Raw genomic sequence first — 12,011 nt, forward strand, 5'->3', positions numbered from 1 at the left:
AAGAGATCATGCTAGAAATGCTTTCTCATGTTGGACCAAATTGGGGTTTGGATGGATATAGTGACATATAATCCTACCAACACTTTGATTTGGAAATACATGTGGTATAATCAGTGACCATACCTCATCTCTTCTCATGAGCAATTGGACCAAGGAATTGGCTATTGATCAAGATTTGAGAGATTGAATTACCAAAGAATTAGAATTCAATCACTTAAGATTGCCAAGGAGATCAATGAATGCATTGATTGAGGAAGAGATGAAAATGAACTTGATCCGGAGGATGCAACATCTCCTAAGCCCGATGAACTCCCCATTTCTGATCTTACCCATTCTCTTTAATTTCTGCCAATTACTTTTATGAGCATCTTCCCCATTCCCATTTAAGATTCTGCAATTTATTTTCCGTCATCTATTTTTAGCTCTTTATTTCCAGCATTTACATTTTCTGCTATTTACTTTTCTGCCATTTAATTTCCTGCAACTCTCAAACCAAATTCTGCTTAGCTCAACTAGAACATTCCTCTAATTAAAGTTGCTTGACCAATCAATCCCTGTGGGATTCGACCTCACTCTTTTGTGAGTTATTACTTGACGACAATTCGGTATACTTGCCGAGGGAAATCTTTTGAGAGACAAGTTTCCGTGCATCACGCATCTGGCATCATCTCAGGACACGACGATCCCATGGTCATCACTATCATACTGGCAAACGCAAATCTTCACTGTACACTGGTAGACCAAGTTAGCTCCGCCGACATCTTGTTCAAAACTGCCTTTGACAAAATCAGCCTGGAAGAAAAAAAACTCAAAGCATATCCGAACAGCCTGTTTGGAGTGGGAGACACTCCTGTTCAGCCACTTGGATACATCCCATTACACACAACCTTCGGAAAAGGAAACCAGTCAAGAACACTCAAGATAGACTACATCGTGGTTGACGTGAGTTCAGCCTATAATGCCTTAATAGGTCGGACAACCTTAAATCAGCTCGGCACAGTAGTCTCAACTCCACATCTATGCATGAAGTTCCCAACTACAGAAGGAATAGCCACAATAAAAGTAGACCAAAAGACAGTGCGCCGCTGTTACAATGAAAGTCTAAACCTTAGAGGCAGAGGAGAAGAATTCCACACCATCGAACTCGGTGGAGTTCAGAGGCGGGAAGAACTCCGCCCACAACCCAAAGGTGAAGTAGAAAAAGTCCAGATCGGATATATCCCAGACAAAACAACTAATATTGGTACAATCCTAAAGGGAGACATAAAAAAATCACTCGTATAGTTCTTACAAGATAACGTCGACCTTTTTGCATGGAAGGCCGCAGACATGCCAGGCATAGACCCCAAATTAATGTGCCACAAGTTGGCGGTCTACCCAGGATCTTGGCCAGTACAATAGAGACGTAGAAAGCTCGGACCAGAACGATCCCAAGCTATGGAAGAGCAGGTACAAGCTCTATTGGAGGCAGGATTTATAAGAGAAGTCAAGTACCCACTATGGCTAGCTAACGTCGTCTTGGTGAAAAAATCAAACGAGAAGTGGCGGATGTGCACCGACTACACTGATCTCAACAAAGCCTGCCCAAAAGATCCTTATCCACTCCCAAGTATCGACGCTCTGGTAGATGCCTCCTCTGGATATAAATTCCTCTCGTTTATGGACGCATATTCGGGATACAATCAAATCCCAATGTATCCACCCGACCAAGAAAAAACTTCCTTCTTAACCCCAAAAGCAAACTATTGCTACATCGTCATGCCTTTTGGTCTTAAAAACGTGGGAGCTACTTATCAGAGATTAATGAATAAGGTCTTTACGGATCACATCAAAAAATTCATGGAAATCTATGTGGACAACATGTTAATAAAGACACAAAGTGAAGAGATGTTATTGTCCGACCTGACCCAAGTATTCGACACTATAAGAAGGCATGGCATGCGACTCAATCCTGCAAAATGCACCTTCGCAGTAGAAGCTGGCAAATTCTTGGGTTTTATGCTCACACAAAGAGGAATCGAGGCAAATCCGGACAAATGCCGGGCCATACTCGACATGAAGAGCCCGACTTGTGTCAAAGAGGTACAACAACTCAATGGAAGGTTGGCAGTCTTGTCCAGATTTCTAGCCGGACTGGCAATAAGATCTCTCCCCTTCTACGCCACTCTAAGGAAGGGAAAGAAGTTTGAATGGACAACGGAGTGCGAGCAAGCTTTCCAAGATTTCAAAAGAAACTTGGGACAACCACCGAGTCGGGCAGTAGCCTCAGCACTAGTTCGAGAAGACGACAGTGGGCAACAACCCGTATGCTTCATTAGTAAAGCATTACAAGGATCCGAGCTGAACTACCAAAAAATAGAAAAATTTGCCTATGCTCTCATACTAACATCTTGACGAGTTCGTCCATACTTCCAAGCTCACACTATTAGGGTTCGGACCAACCAGCCTATAAAAGGGATTTTGCAGAAAACAGATCTAGCGAGCAGATTTTGCAGAAAACAGATCTAGCGAGCAGAATCTTGCAATGGGCAGTCGAGTTGTCCGAATTTGACCTTCAATACGAAGCTCGGACAGCCATCAAATCATAATACTTGCCCAACTTCATTGCAGAATTTACAGACACCCCAAAAATTCCCACAGAATGGAATCTCTACGTGGACGGTTCCTCAAATAAAACTAGAAGCGGCACGGGTGTGATAATTGAAAGCGACCAAGGAACCCAAATCGAACTCTTCCTCAAATTCGGGTTCCCTGCCTCAAACAACCAAACTGAATATGAGGCACTACTAGCTGGTTTGAAGCTGGCTAGGGAGGTTGGAGCTCAAAAGCTCATCATCTTCAGCGACTCACAAGTAGTTACTTCACAAATAGCAGGGAGCTACCAAGCCAAAGATCCCACCATGAAAAAGTACTTGGACAAAACAAGAGAACAGCTCGGACAACTCGGAGAATATGAGGTCCGTCACATACCCCAAGAACAGAATGCCCGGGCTGACGCACTCTCAAAACTAGCCAGCACCAAACCAGGGGGCAACAATAGAAGCCTCATCCAAGAAATACTGCAGAACCTGTCAATCTCAGAAGAAGAAAAATTCCTAGCCATAACAAGTCGGGATCAAGGATGGATGACTCCCATAATTAACTACCTCAAAACAGAAACACTTCCTACAGATGAAAATGAGGCAAAGAGGTTAAAACGGGAGGCACAATACTACACTATCATAAACAATACTCTATACAAAAGAGGGATTTCAATACCATTATTAAAATGTGTGCCGACTTCCAACATAAAGGAAGTTCTAGAAGAAGTACACAGTGGCATCTGTGGCAATCATCTCGGAACGCAAGCACTTACCAAAAAAGTACTCCGGGCAAGGTTTTATTGGCCAACTCTATAAAAAGAAGCCACTGAGTTCGTAAAGGCATGTCTGCCATGTCAGAAACATGCCAACTTTCACATCGCCCCGCTAGAGGAACTCATCAGCATGACCTCACCTTAGCCATTCGCAAAATGGGGACTCGACCTTCTCGGACCTTTCCCTCAGGAATCGGGACAAGTTAAATTCCTCATAGTAGGGGTAGACTATTTCACAAAGTGGATCGAGGCAGAACCCCTAGCTAACGCCACTGCTCAAAGAAGTCAAAAATTTCTATATAGAAACATTGTCACAAGGTTCGGGGTTCCATACTCCATCACCACAGACAATGGCACCCAATTCACAGATGCAGGCTTCAGAAAATTAGTGGCCGACTTGAACATAAAACACCAATTTATATCCGTAGACCACCCCCAGGCTAATGGACAAGCGGAAGGTGCTAACAAAGTCATATTGGCGGGGCTAAAACGAAGATTACAGGACGCAAAGGGAGCCTGGGCTGAAGAGCTCCCACAAGTCCTATGGGCATACCGAACAACGCCACATTCCACCACAAAGGAATCACCCTTTCGATTAGCTTACGGAATGGAGGCAATGATTCCAGTAGAAATCGAAGAAGGGTCGCCCAGAGTGATCCACTATAATGAAAAAGCCAACTCCCAACTTCAAAGGGAAGAACTCGACCTACTTCCAGAAATTCGAGAAAGAGCTCGGATCAGAGAAGAGGCATTAAAACGTCGAATGGCTTCGAGATACAATCAAAAGGTAGTGCCGCGAGGTTTTGCTGAGAACGACCTCATCCTAATCCGAAATGATATAGGAACAACTCGACCTGGAGAAGGAAAGCTGGCAGCAAATTGGAAAGGACCCTACTGAGTTATAGAAGTACTTGGAAAGGGCTACTACAGACTGTCCGAACTCGAAGGGCGAGAGCTTCCTAGGTCATGGCACACCTGCAACCTAAGAAGGTACTATAGTTAGAGGCAATAAAGGATCTTAGGATAAGGCGCACTCTTTTTCCTGAAAAGGTTTTTAATGAGGTGCCAAGCCAAGATTACAAATTGCCCGACTTAGAGGGATAAAACTCCCACATGTATATATCTACATTTTCTCTTGAATAAAGTTTTTTAGATTTTCTACAAATTCTCAAGACGTATTAATCTGAAACGCTAAAAATTCATCACTCGATTACAAAGCTACAGATCGGCAGAAAGTGAAAAATCAAATTCACTGCACGATCACGATAAAGACCAACAAAGATGAAAACCAAACTCATCAAAAGGTCGACCAAACGAGGATTAAACCCAATTTCTACGAAATCGGCAAAGATGAAAATAGAATAATGTAAGAAGTTATCAAAAGTGATCCATAGAAAGGACCTGATGAGGTCTTCATAAAATAGATTGCTAAAAAATAACTTAAAGACTGGCCGATGTAAAGAAGTCGGACCAGTCACAATAACTAAAGTTATAAAAGGTAAATCCCTGGAAAGAGGTCTGGCCAACCCTATAAAAGAGGATTACTAAAATAACTTCGAAGGACCCGACATGATGAAGTCGGCCCAGAACATAAAGTTATAAAAGTAATCCCTGAAAGAGACCTGAACAGGGTCCAAAAAAGAGGATTACTAAAATAACTTCGAAAGGCCCGACATGATGAAGTCGGCCCAGAACATAAAGTTATAAAAGTAATCCCTGAAAGAGACCTGAACAAGGTCTAAAAAAGAGGACTTCTAAAATAACTTCGAAGGGCCCGACATGATGAAGTCGGCCCAGAACATAAAGTTATAAAAGTAATCCCTGAAAGAGACCTGAACAGGGTCCGAAAAAAAGGATTACTAAAATAACTTCGAAGGGCCCGACATGATGAAGTCAGCCTAGAACATAAAGTTATAAAAGTAATCCCTAAAACAGACCTGAACAAAGTCCAAAAAAGAGGACTACTAAAATAACTTCGAAGGGCCCGACATGATGAAGTCGGCCCAGAACATAAAGTTATAAAAGTAATCCCTGAAAAGAGACCTGAACAGGGTCCAAAAAAGAGGATTACTAAAATAACTTCGAAGGGCCCAACATGATGAAGTTGGCTCAGAACATAAAGTTATAAAAGAAATCCCTGAAAGAGACTTGAACAAGGTCCAAAAAAGAGGATTACTAAAATAACTTCGAAGGGCCCGACATGATGAAGTCGGCCCAGAACATAAAATTATAAAAGTAATCTCTGAAAGAGACCTGAACAAGGTCCAAAAAAGAGGATTACTAAAATAGCTCAGAAAGGGCCCGACATGATGAAGTCAGCCAAAAACATAAAGTTATAAAAGTAATCCCTGAAAAGAGACCTGAACAAGGTCCAAACAAAACGGATTACTAGAAATAACTTTAGGCCAGAGTGAGGAAACCGACATACAAGGTGGACCCAAATATCCACAACCTCAGAAGAATCAAAGGCAAGCTGAAGAGGTCGAGCAAGAAGGCTCTAACACTTCCAAAAAACCTAAAAAGGTACCAAGACAGATGAAAACAGACATGTTATGAAAAACATAAAGTTATAATAATAACAAGCTCAAGAGGCTACCAAAATCAGCCCCAAAAGCTTGGAAACCATTTTGTTTTTCAAAATTAAGTTTCTAAACGAGCAACTAAGAAAAGTCAGCAACCCCCATCTACAAAATAAAGGGTTCAAAAGCCCACAAGCCGGGCTATCTACACAAACATTTAGAAAAATTATTTAAGATCCGAAGGCTTCTCGGCAGCATCAACACGGGGTGAAGGAGGACGAGTCTGAAGAGGCACTGCATCCACTGTCCCGTCATCCCGATTCAAGATTTGACAATCAGGATCTGATTCGGGATGACCAACCTCAGATGAAGGAGCTGAAGAAGTTGGCACAACAGAAGCTTTGGCGGTAGGCACAGAAGGGGGTTCAACATCATCATCATCAGGGTCGTCAGGGACAATCTTGCCATCCTTTACAACGTTGTCCAGGCTGAAGAGAGTAAGGTCAAGCTCGGGGGCAAGAACCCGAACTTGCTCCTTCAAGTTCTCATAAGCAGCATTTATGCTACTTACAAGGTGACCCTGGAGCTCGGCATAATCAGCTCGGGCAGACTCCAACTCCTCCCTGAGACGCATCACTTCCCTGTAGGTCGTGACATAGTTTTCCTTGTGCCTCAATGCCATATCTTCAGCCAACTTCACAGAAGCCACCAAGGCAACAGAACTAGCCTTTTTGCGCTCCAACTCCTTCCCCATCATGGTCACTTTCACTTCGAGCTCCTCCTTCAAACCTTTCATCCGGTCGAACTCCTGCCTAGCCTCCTCCATAAAGGCTTTGGCAGCATGAAGGGGAAGATCTTGGGCAGTTCGGTACAGGGCAGCTCCCATATGTGCCATCTTGATGCTACTCCGAGTTATAAAATCTAAATGACGAAGGAGAGAAACATCATCCATAGAGAGGACACCATAAGGACCGATCTGCTGGTCGACAAACCCAATAGCATCGAAATCAGGCGCATCCAGATTGAAGGGTTCAACAGTCCGAGGTCTTTTGGAAGGAGGAACGGCCGGGGGAAAGAAATAGCAGCAGAATACTGCGGAGGATCAACTACACGGACTCGAGGAGTAGGGATCATTCTCCTCGGTCCAGGCGAACTCGGCATAGATGGCTTCGGCGGAACCTGAGAGGACCTTTCCCCATCTGCCCTGGTAGAGATGTTCTGAGCTGTAGTAGCCTTTCTCGCCTTCTTGAAAGCCTTCATCGAGTCATTATTCTTGGTCATCTCTGAAAAATAAAAATCAACAGTTTTACAAACCAGAAAAAAAAGAAGAAAGCAAAGAAAAAACAAGAAACAAAATATATCAAGTAAATACCCAATGCAGTTCGGACAAGGGATGGGTCCCCCAAAGATTTTTTAGTGTCCATATGAGGAGGTTCCCCCCAAATGTCCTCCAAAACAGTTACAAAAGCCTGCTCAATTTCATCGAGCATCTCCCACATATAACGGGATACCACTACATTCTGCTGCCAACACAAGGGGAAGGCTGGCTCATCATTCGCTTCCAGAAAAAAGGGCCGAGCTCCCTCAACTGCTCGGACCTTGAAAAAATAATTCTTGAAGTCCCTAAAGGACTCGTCATACATGGAAAAAACCTTATGCCCTTGTGCAGACCTAAAAGAAACCCATGAGGCTTTCTTTTTTGAAGAAATCCCGGGCTTAGTTAAAACAAACAGATAAAGGAAAAGAGTTTGAGAAGGAGTAACGTCCAACTCTTGGCAAAGAAGCTGAAAAGTCTTGATAAAGCCCCAGGAGTTCGGATGGAGCTGGGACGGAGCTACATTACACGACCATAACAAATCGGTCTCAAAAGAAGTGAAGGAAAAAGTGATGTCCAACTGGCTGAAAAAATAGTCGTAAGAATAAAAGAAAGGGCGCTCCCCCCGGGTCAGAGCAGGGAAGCAAACCCTCTCCTCGGAATCAGGTGCTACCAATTCATAATTCCTTTCCTGATTTCTACTCTTACAGAGGTGGCGATGTTTCCTAAGCTCCACACAAAACTCAGCATTCACCACAGAAACACACATTAAAACAAGGGAGTCCAACCAATCGGACATCCCCTCAGGAACCTTAGAAGACGTCTCTACAATATTTTTGCGAGAAGACATGGCCAACTAGTCCTAAAAACAAGAAAAGAAGATGGATTACTAAAAAACATCTCAGGCGAAATCAAAACAACTCGGCCAGCATGATTCAGGACAGCACAAACAACAAAAGGAAACCCCAGGACCCACCTCGAAGATCCAGGGGCATCCTTTGGAGGCAGTCATGGAACAAGGATTCAGGAAAACCCACAAGACTAACATCCCAACAAAACTCTCAGCAAAGAAAAGCCCTTTTTCAAAAGGCAACATCCCGAGAAGAAAGGAAAGTCAAAACAAAGTCATCAAAGGAGCAGCAAAGTAGTAGTTCAATCAGAAAACCAAAACAACAAAAAGAGGACGTCAAAGACGCAACCTTTTTCTTTCAAAAAGAAACAAATGAAGCTATTTTCCCAGAAAGCTACAACATCAAACAGAAAGGCAACAAAACATGCAAAAACCCAAAAACCCTCAAGCTCCGGGAGAAATACCAAAAACATGCATCACAGCAAAGATTGAACATCACGACTCCAAAAGGTTCAAACTTTCAAGCATGCAAATGAAAAATCAAAGCTTCACCAAAGAACCGAAGACAAAGCAACGAAAAAAGTAAAAAAGCTGAAAGTAGAACCAACCTGGAAAAAGTAAAAAGCTTCAAAGAAAGTTGAAGATGGGAGATGGAATCCAGAAATCGCCCTTTCACAGCAAGGAAAAGCACTAAACCAAGCAATGTCGCAGGGAGAAACACAAAACTGCAAACTTCAGGTGACAATAGAAAGTGAGAAAGAAAAGGGAAGTTACGGTAACAAGAGAAGAGAAACCATTTTCCTGAGTGAAAAATTCAAAATAAAGAGGCAAGAGAAACGGGGCATTAAAAACAAATTAATGAGGGTATTAAACCCTCGCGCATTCCCAAGACCAGAGCGCTAATGCAAAGCGTGCACTTTTAAGAATAAATAGAACGTTCCACATTCAAAAGAAGACTCTACAAAGAGGAAATCGACAGATGCTCGAGTTCGGCTTTCATCAGAAAAGGATCGAAGTCCTAAAATCAAGACTCGACCTCAAAAGAAAGACCAAGCTCGAGCAGGGGAACTGTTCATACCCTGGGTCGAGCTGTCTGACTCGGGATGATTAGCGACAAAGCGATCAACCTCTTTAGGTCAAACCATCCGACCTCTTCCCAAAGAGCTCGGCCAAATTGATAGGAAAGCCCAAAGAAGGCCCAAAATCGAGGAACACGACCCAAATCCAAAGGCAGCCCAAGCTTATAGAGAGAAGGGCGGTTCCCTTGAAGATAAGCTGACCTCACCCAAAGATAAGATAAGATAAGATAAGATAACTAACTTATCTTATCTAAAAAGGTCACTCCACACCATTATAAATACACTGGAGCACCCAGGTATAACTCATACTCTGATTCTACTAAAAACCTGCTTAATAGCCCTGCTAACTTAAGCATCGGAGTCCCTTGCAGGTACCACCACCCTCCGATGACAAAGGATCAGCAGCATTACCAGCCCAACAAGTCAGACACGACAGCTTAGGCTGCCCCCACCAGCCGGACACGTCATCTCCGACCGGTACATAAGGTCTCATCCGAGATCGACCTACAGTTTCAAGTAACCCTCGAAATAGTTACCTTAACCTTCTTGAACACTTGAAGCATGTTCAAATCAACTTCCGGCATTTTCTTTGCTTTCTTCACCATGGAAGGGAATGGAATAGGAATGGACTCATCCACTATAGCTTTCCTCTTGGGTTCCTTGAGGCTTACTCCTTCTTCCTCATGCCTTTTGTCTACCTCCTCTTCTTCATGCGGAGCTTCAACAACCACTTCTTCCTCATGAATGTCTTCCATGACCCTTGGAGGTATCTCCTCCAATGTAGTCCCCGACCGTAGAGTGATGGCGTTGAGACCGCCCTTTGGGTTTGGTTGGGATTGGGATGGAAGGTTAGAAGAGCTTGAAGGTTGGTTGGTGTTGTTGTTGGAGGTTGAGGGTTGGTTTGACATGGCCATCTTTGAAAGCATGTTGGTGAGGTTAGCCAATTGAGCGCCCAAGGCATCAAATTGAGCCTTGTTGCTCTCGTCCCGTATGGCAGCTCTAAGCTCATCAACTTGATTGTTGGAATATGGAGAGGTTTGGTTGGATTATTGTCTATGGTGTGGTGCTTGGTATATGGTGTAGTTGTTTTAGTTTTGGTTGGAGTGACCTTGGTTGGCTTGGTAGTTGGTGTTGTTATGGTGGTATTGAGATGAAGATTGATTGTTGTTGTGATGAGAAGAAGAGTTGTTCCATCTTTGGTTTTGATTGCTCGCTTGTGCATTATCTCTCCACCCTTGATGTTGATTACCACCATGAGGGTAATTGTTTTGGCCTTGAGAAGGATAGGGTAGACAGTTGTTGTAATTCACATTAGCCACTACAAGGACATGTTCCTCTTGAATTTGATGGCATTGATCGGTGTAATGTGTGGTGCTAGAGCACAAACCACAAATCCTAGGAGGACCTTCAAGTTGAGCAACTGGAGGTGGAGCTTGGATGGCTTGGATAGAGTAGTATTCCTTTTGATCCTTTTGTATTTGCGTGAAGATGGTGGTCATATCCCCAAGTACTTTGGTTAGGCTTACTTTGGAAGGGGACGGTTCTACCACACCCTTGAGAGGATTACTTCTCACCCTTGTATGTTGTGTAGCCTCGGCAACATCATTTATCAACTTCCAAGCTTCTCCCTCCGTCTTGTTTTTTGAAAGGGAACCACCACTAGAAGCGGTGAGCAATCTTCTATCCTCCACACAAAGACCTCCGGTGAAGTAACTAATGAGCAAGTGAGTGTTCAATCCATGATGTGGACAAGATTCTAATAGCCTATTGAACCGAGTCTAATACTCATACAAACTCTCTTGGTCTCTTTGCATTATACCCGAGATCTCCTTTCGGACATAATCGATCTTTTCCGGTGGGAAAAACTTATCTAGAAACTCTCTTCTCAAGAAATCCTAATTGGTCGCAATCTCATCCGGTGGCGAATAAAATCATGTCTTTGCTTGCCCTTCAAGAGAGAAAGGAAAGGAAAAAACCATAATAGCCAACTCATCAGCTCCATGCCTTCGAGCCGTAGAACAAGCAACTTGAAAATATTTTAGAAGTCGGATGGGGTCTTGACCCGGCAACCCATGATATTTAGGAAGTAGATGTATCAAGCTACTCCAACTCAAAGTTTGGATCAAGGTTAGGGTACCTTGCTTGCAAAGGTTGGAGTATGATATCTAGAGCTCCTTGCTCATGCAAAGTGATCCGTCGTGGCTCCACCATGTATGGTTCACCTGTAGGATGCAAAGATGTATTAGTAGTGCCAACAGAAGAATAGGAAGTAGCGGACTCCAAGTCACTCTCGGTACTGCCTAGTGATTCGGTATGTTCTTCAAGAGAGGCCGAAGTACTAGCCGTATAATCCAACCGCCGTCTAGCTTGCCGAGTGTGTAACAAAGTTCTTTCAATCTCAGGGTCAAACTCAGCTAAGCTAGAATTCAGTTGAGACCGAGTCATCAAACTTAGGAGTCATAGCACATAAACAAAAGAAATCTAAACTAAAGCTAAGTATTGAAAGAAAGTAAACTATCTACAATATTCACATATTCACATAACCAATATCAAGGCATATGTCGCAACCATTCCCCGGCAACGGCGCCAAAAATTTGATGTATCCCAAGGATTACGTCGGAATAGATTTTCTCAATAAAGTCCCGTTGCAAGTATAGCACTATCAACAACAATCCTCGAGTATCAAATTTAGAAAGGGATTTGGTTGTCACAAGTTCAACCCCAATAAAAGTAACCGAAGTATTCAAACCTCGGGTCGTCTCACAAGGAATGGGCAAACATATGCTTCAACATTGGTTAGAAATCTGGGGTTGTAAGTCATGAGCACGAAATTAAAATGAGAATCTTAACAAGTAAGTAATCTTAAAATGCAAGCAACTATTCAAATAACTAA

Source organism: Arachis ipaensis, chromosome B02 (assembly GCF_000816755.2).
Source record: "Arachis ipaensis cultivar K30076 chromosome B02, Araip1.1, whole genome shotgun sequence".
In the NCBI taxonomy this organism is placed as follows: Eukaryota; Viridiplantae; Streptophyta; class Magnoliopsida; order Fabales; family Fabaceae; genus Arachis; species Arachis ipaensis.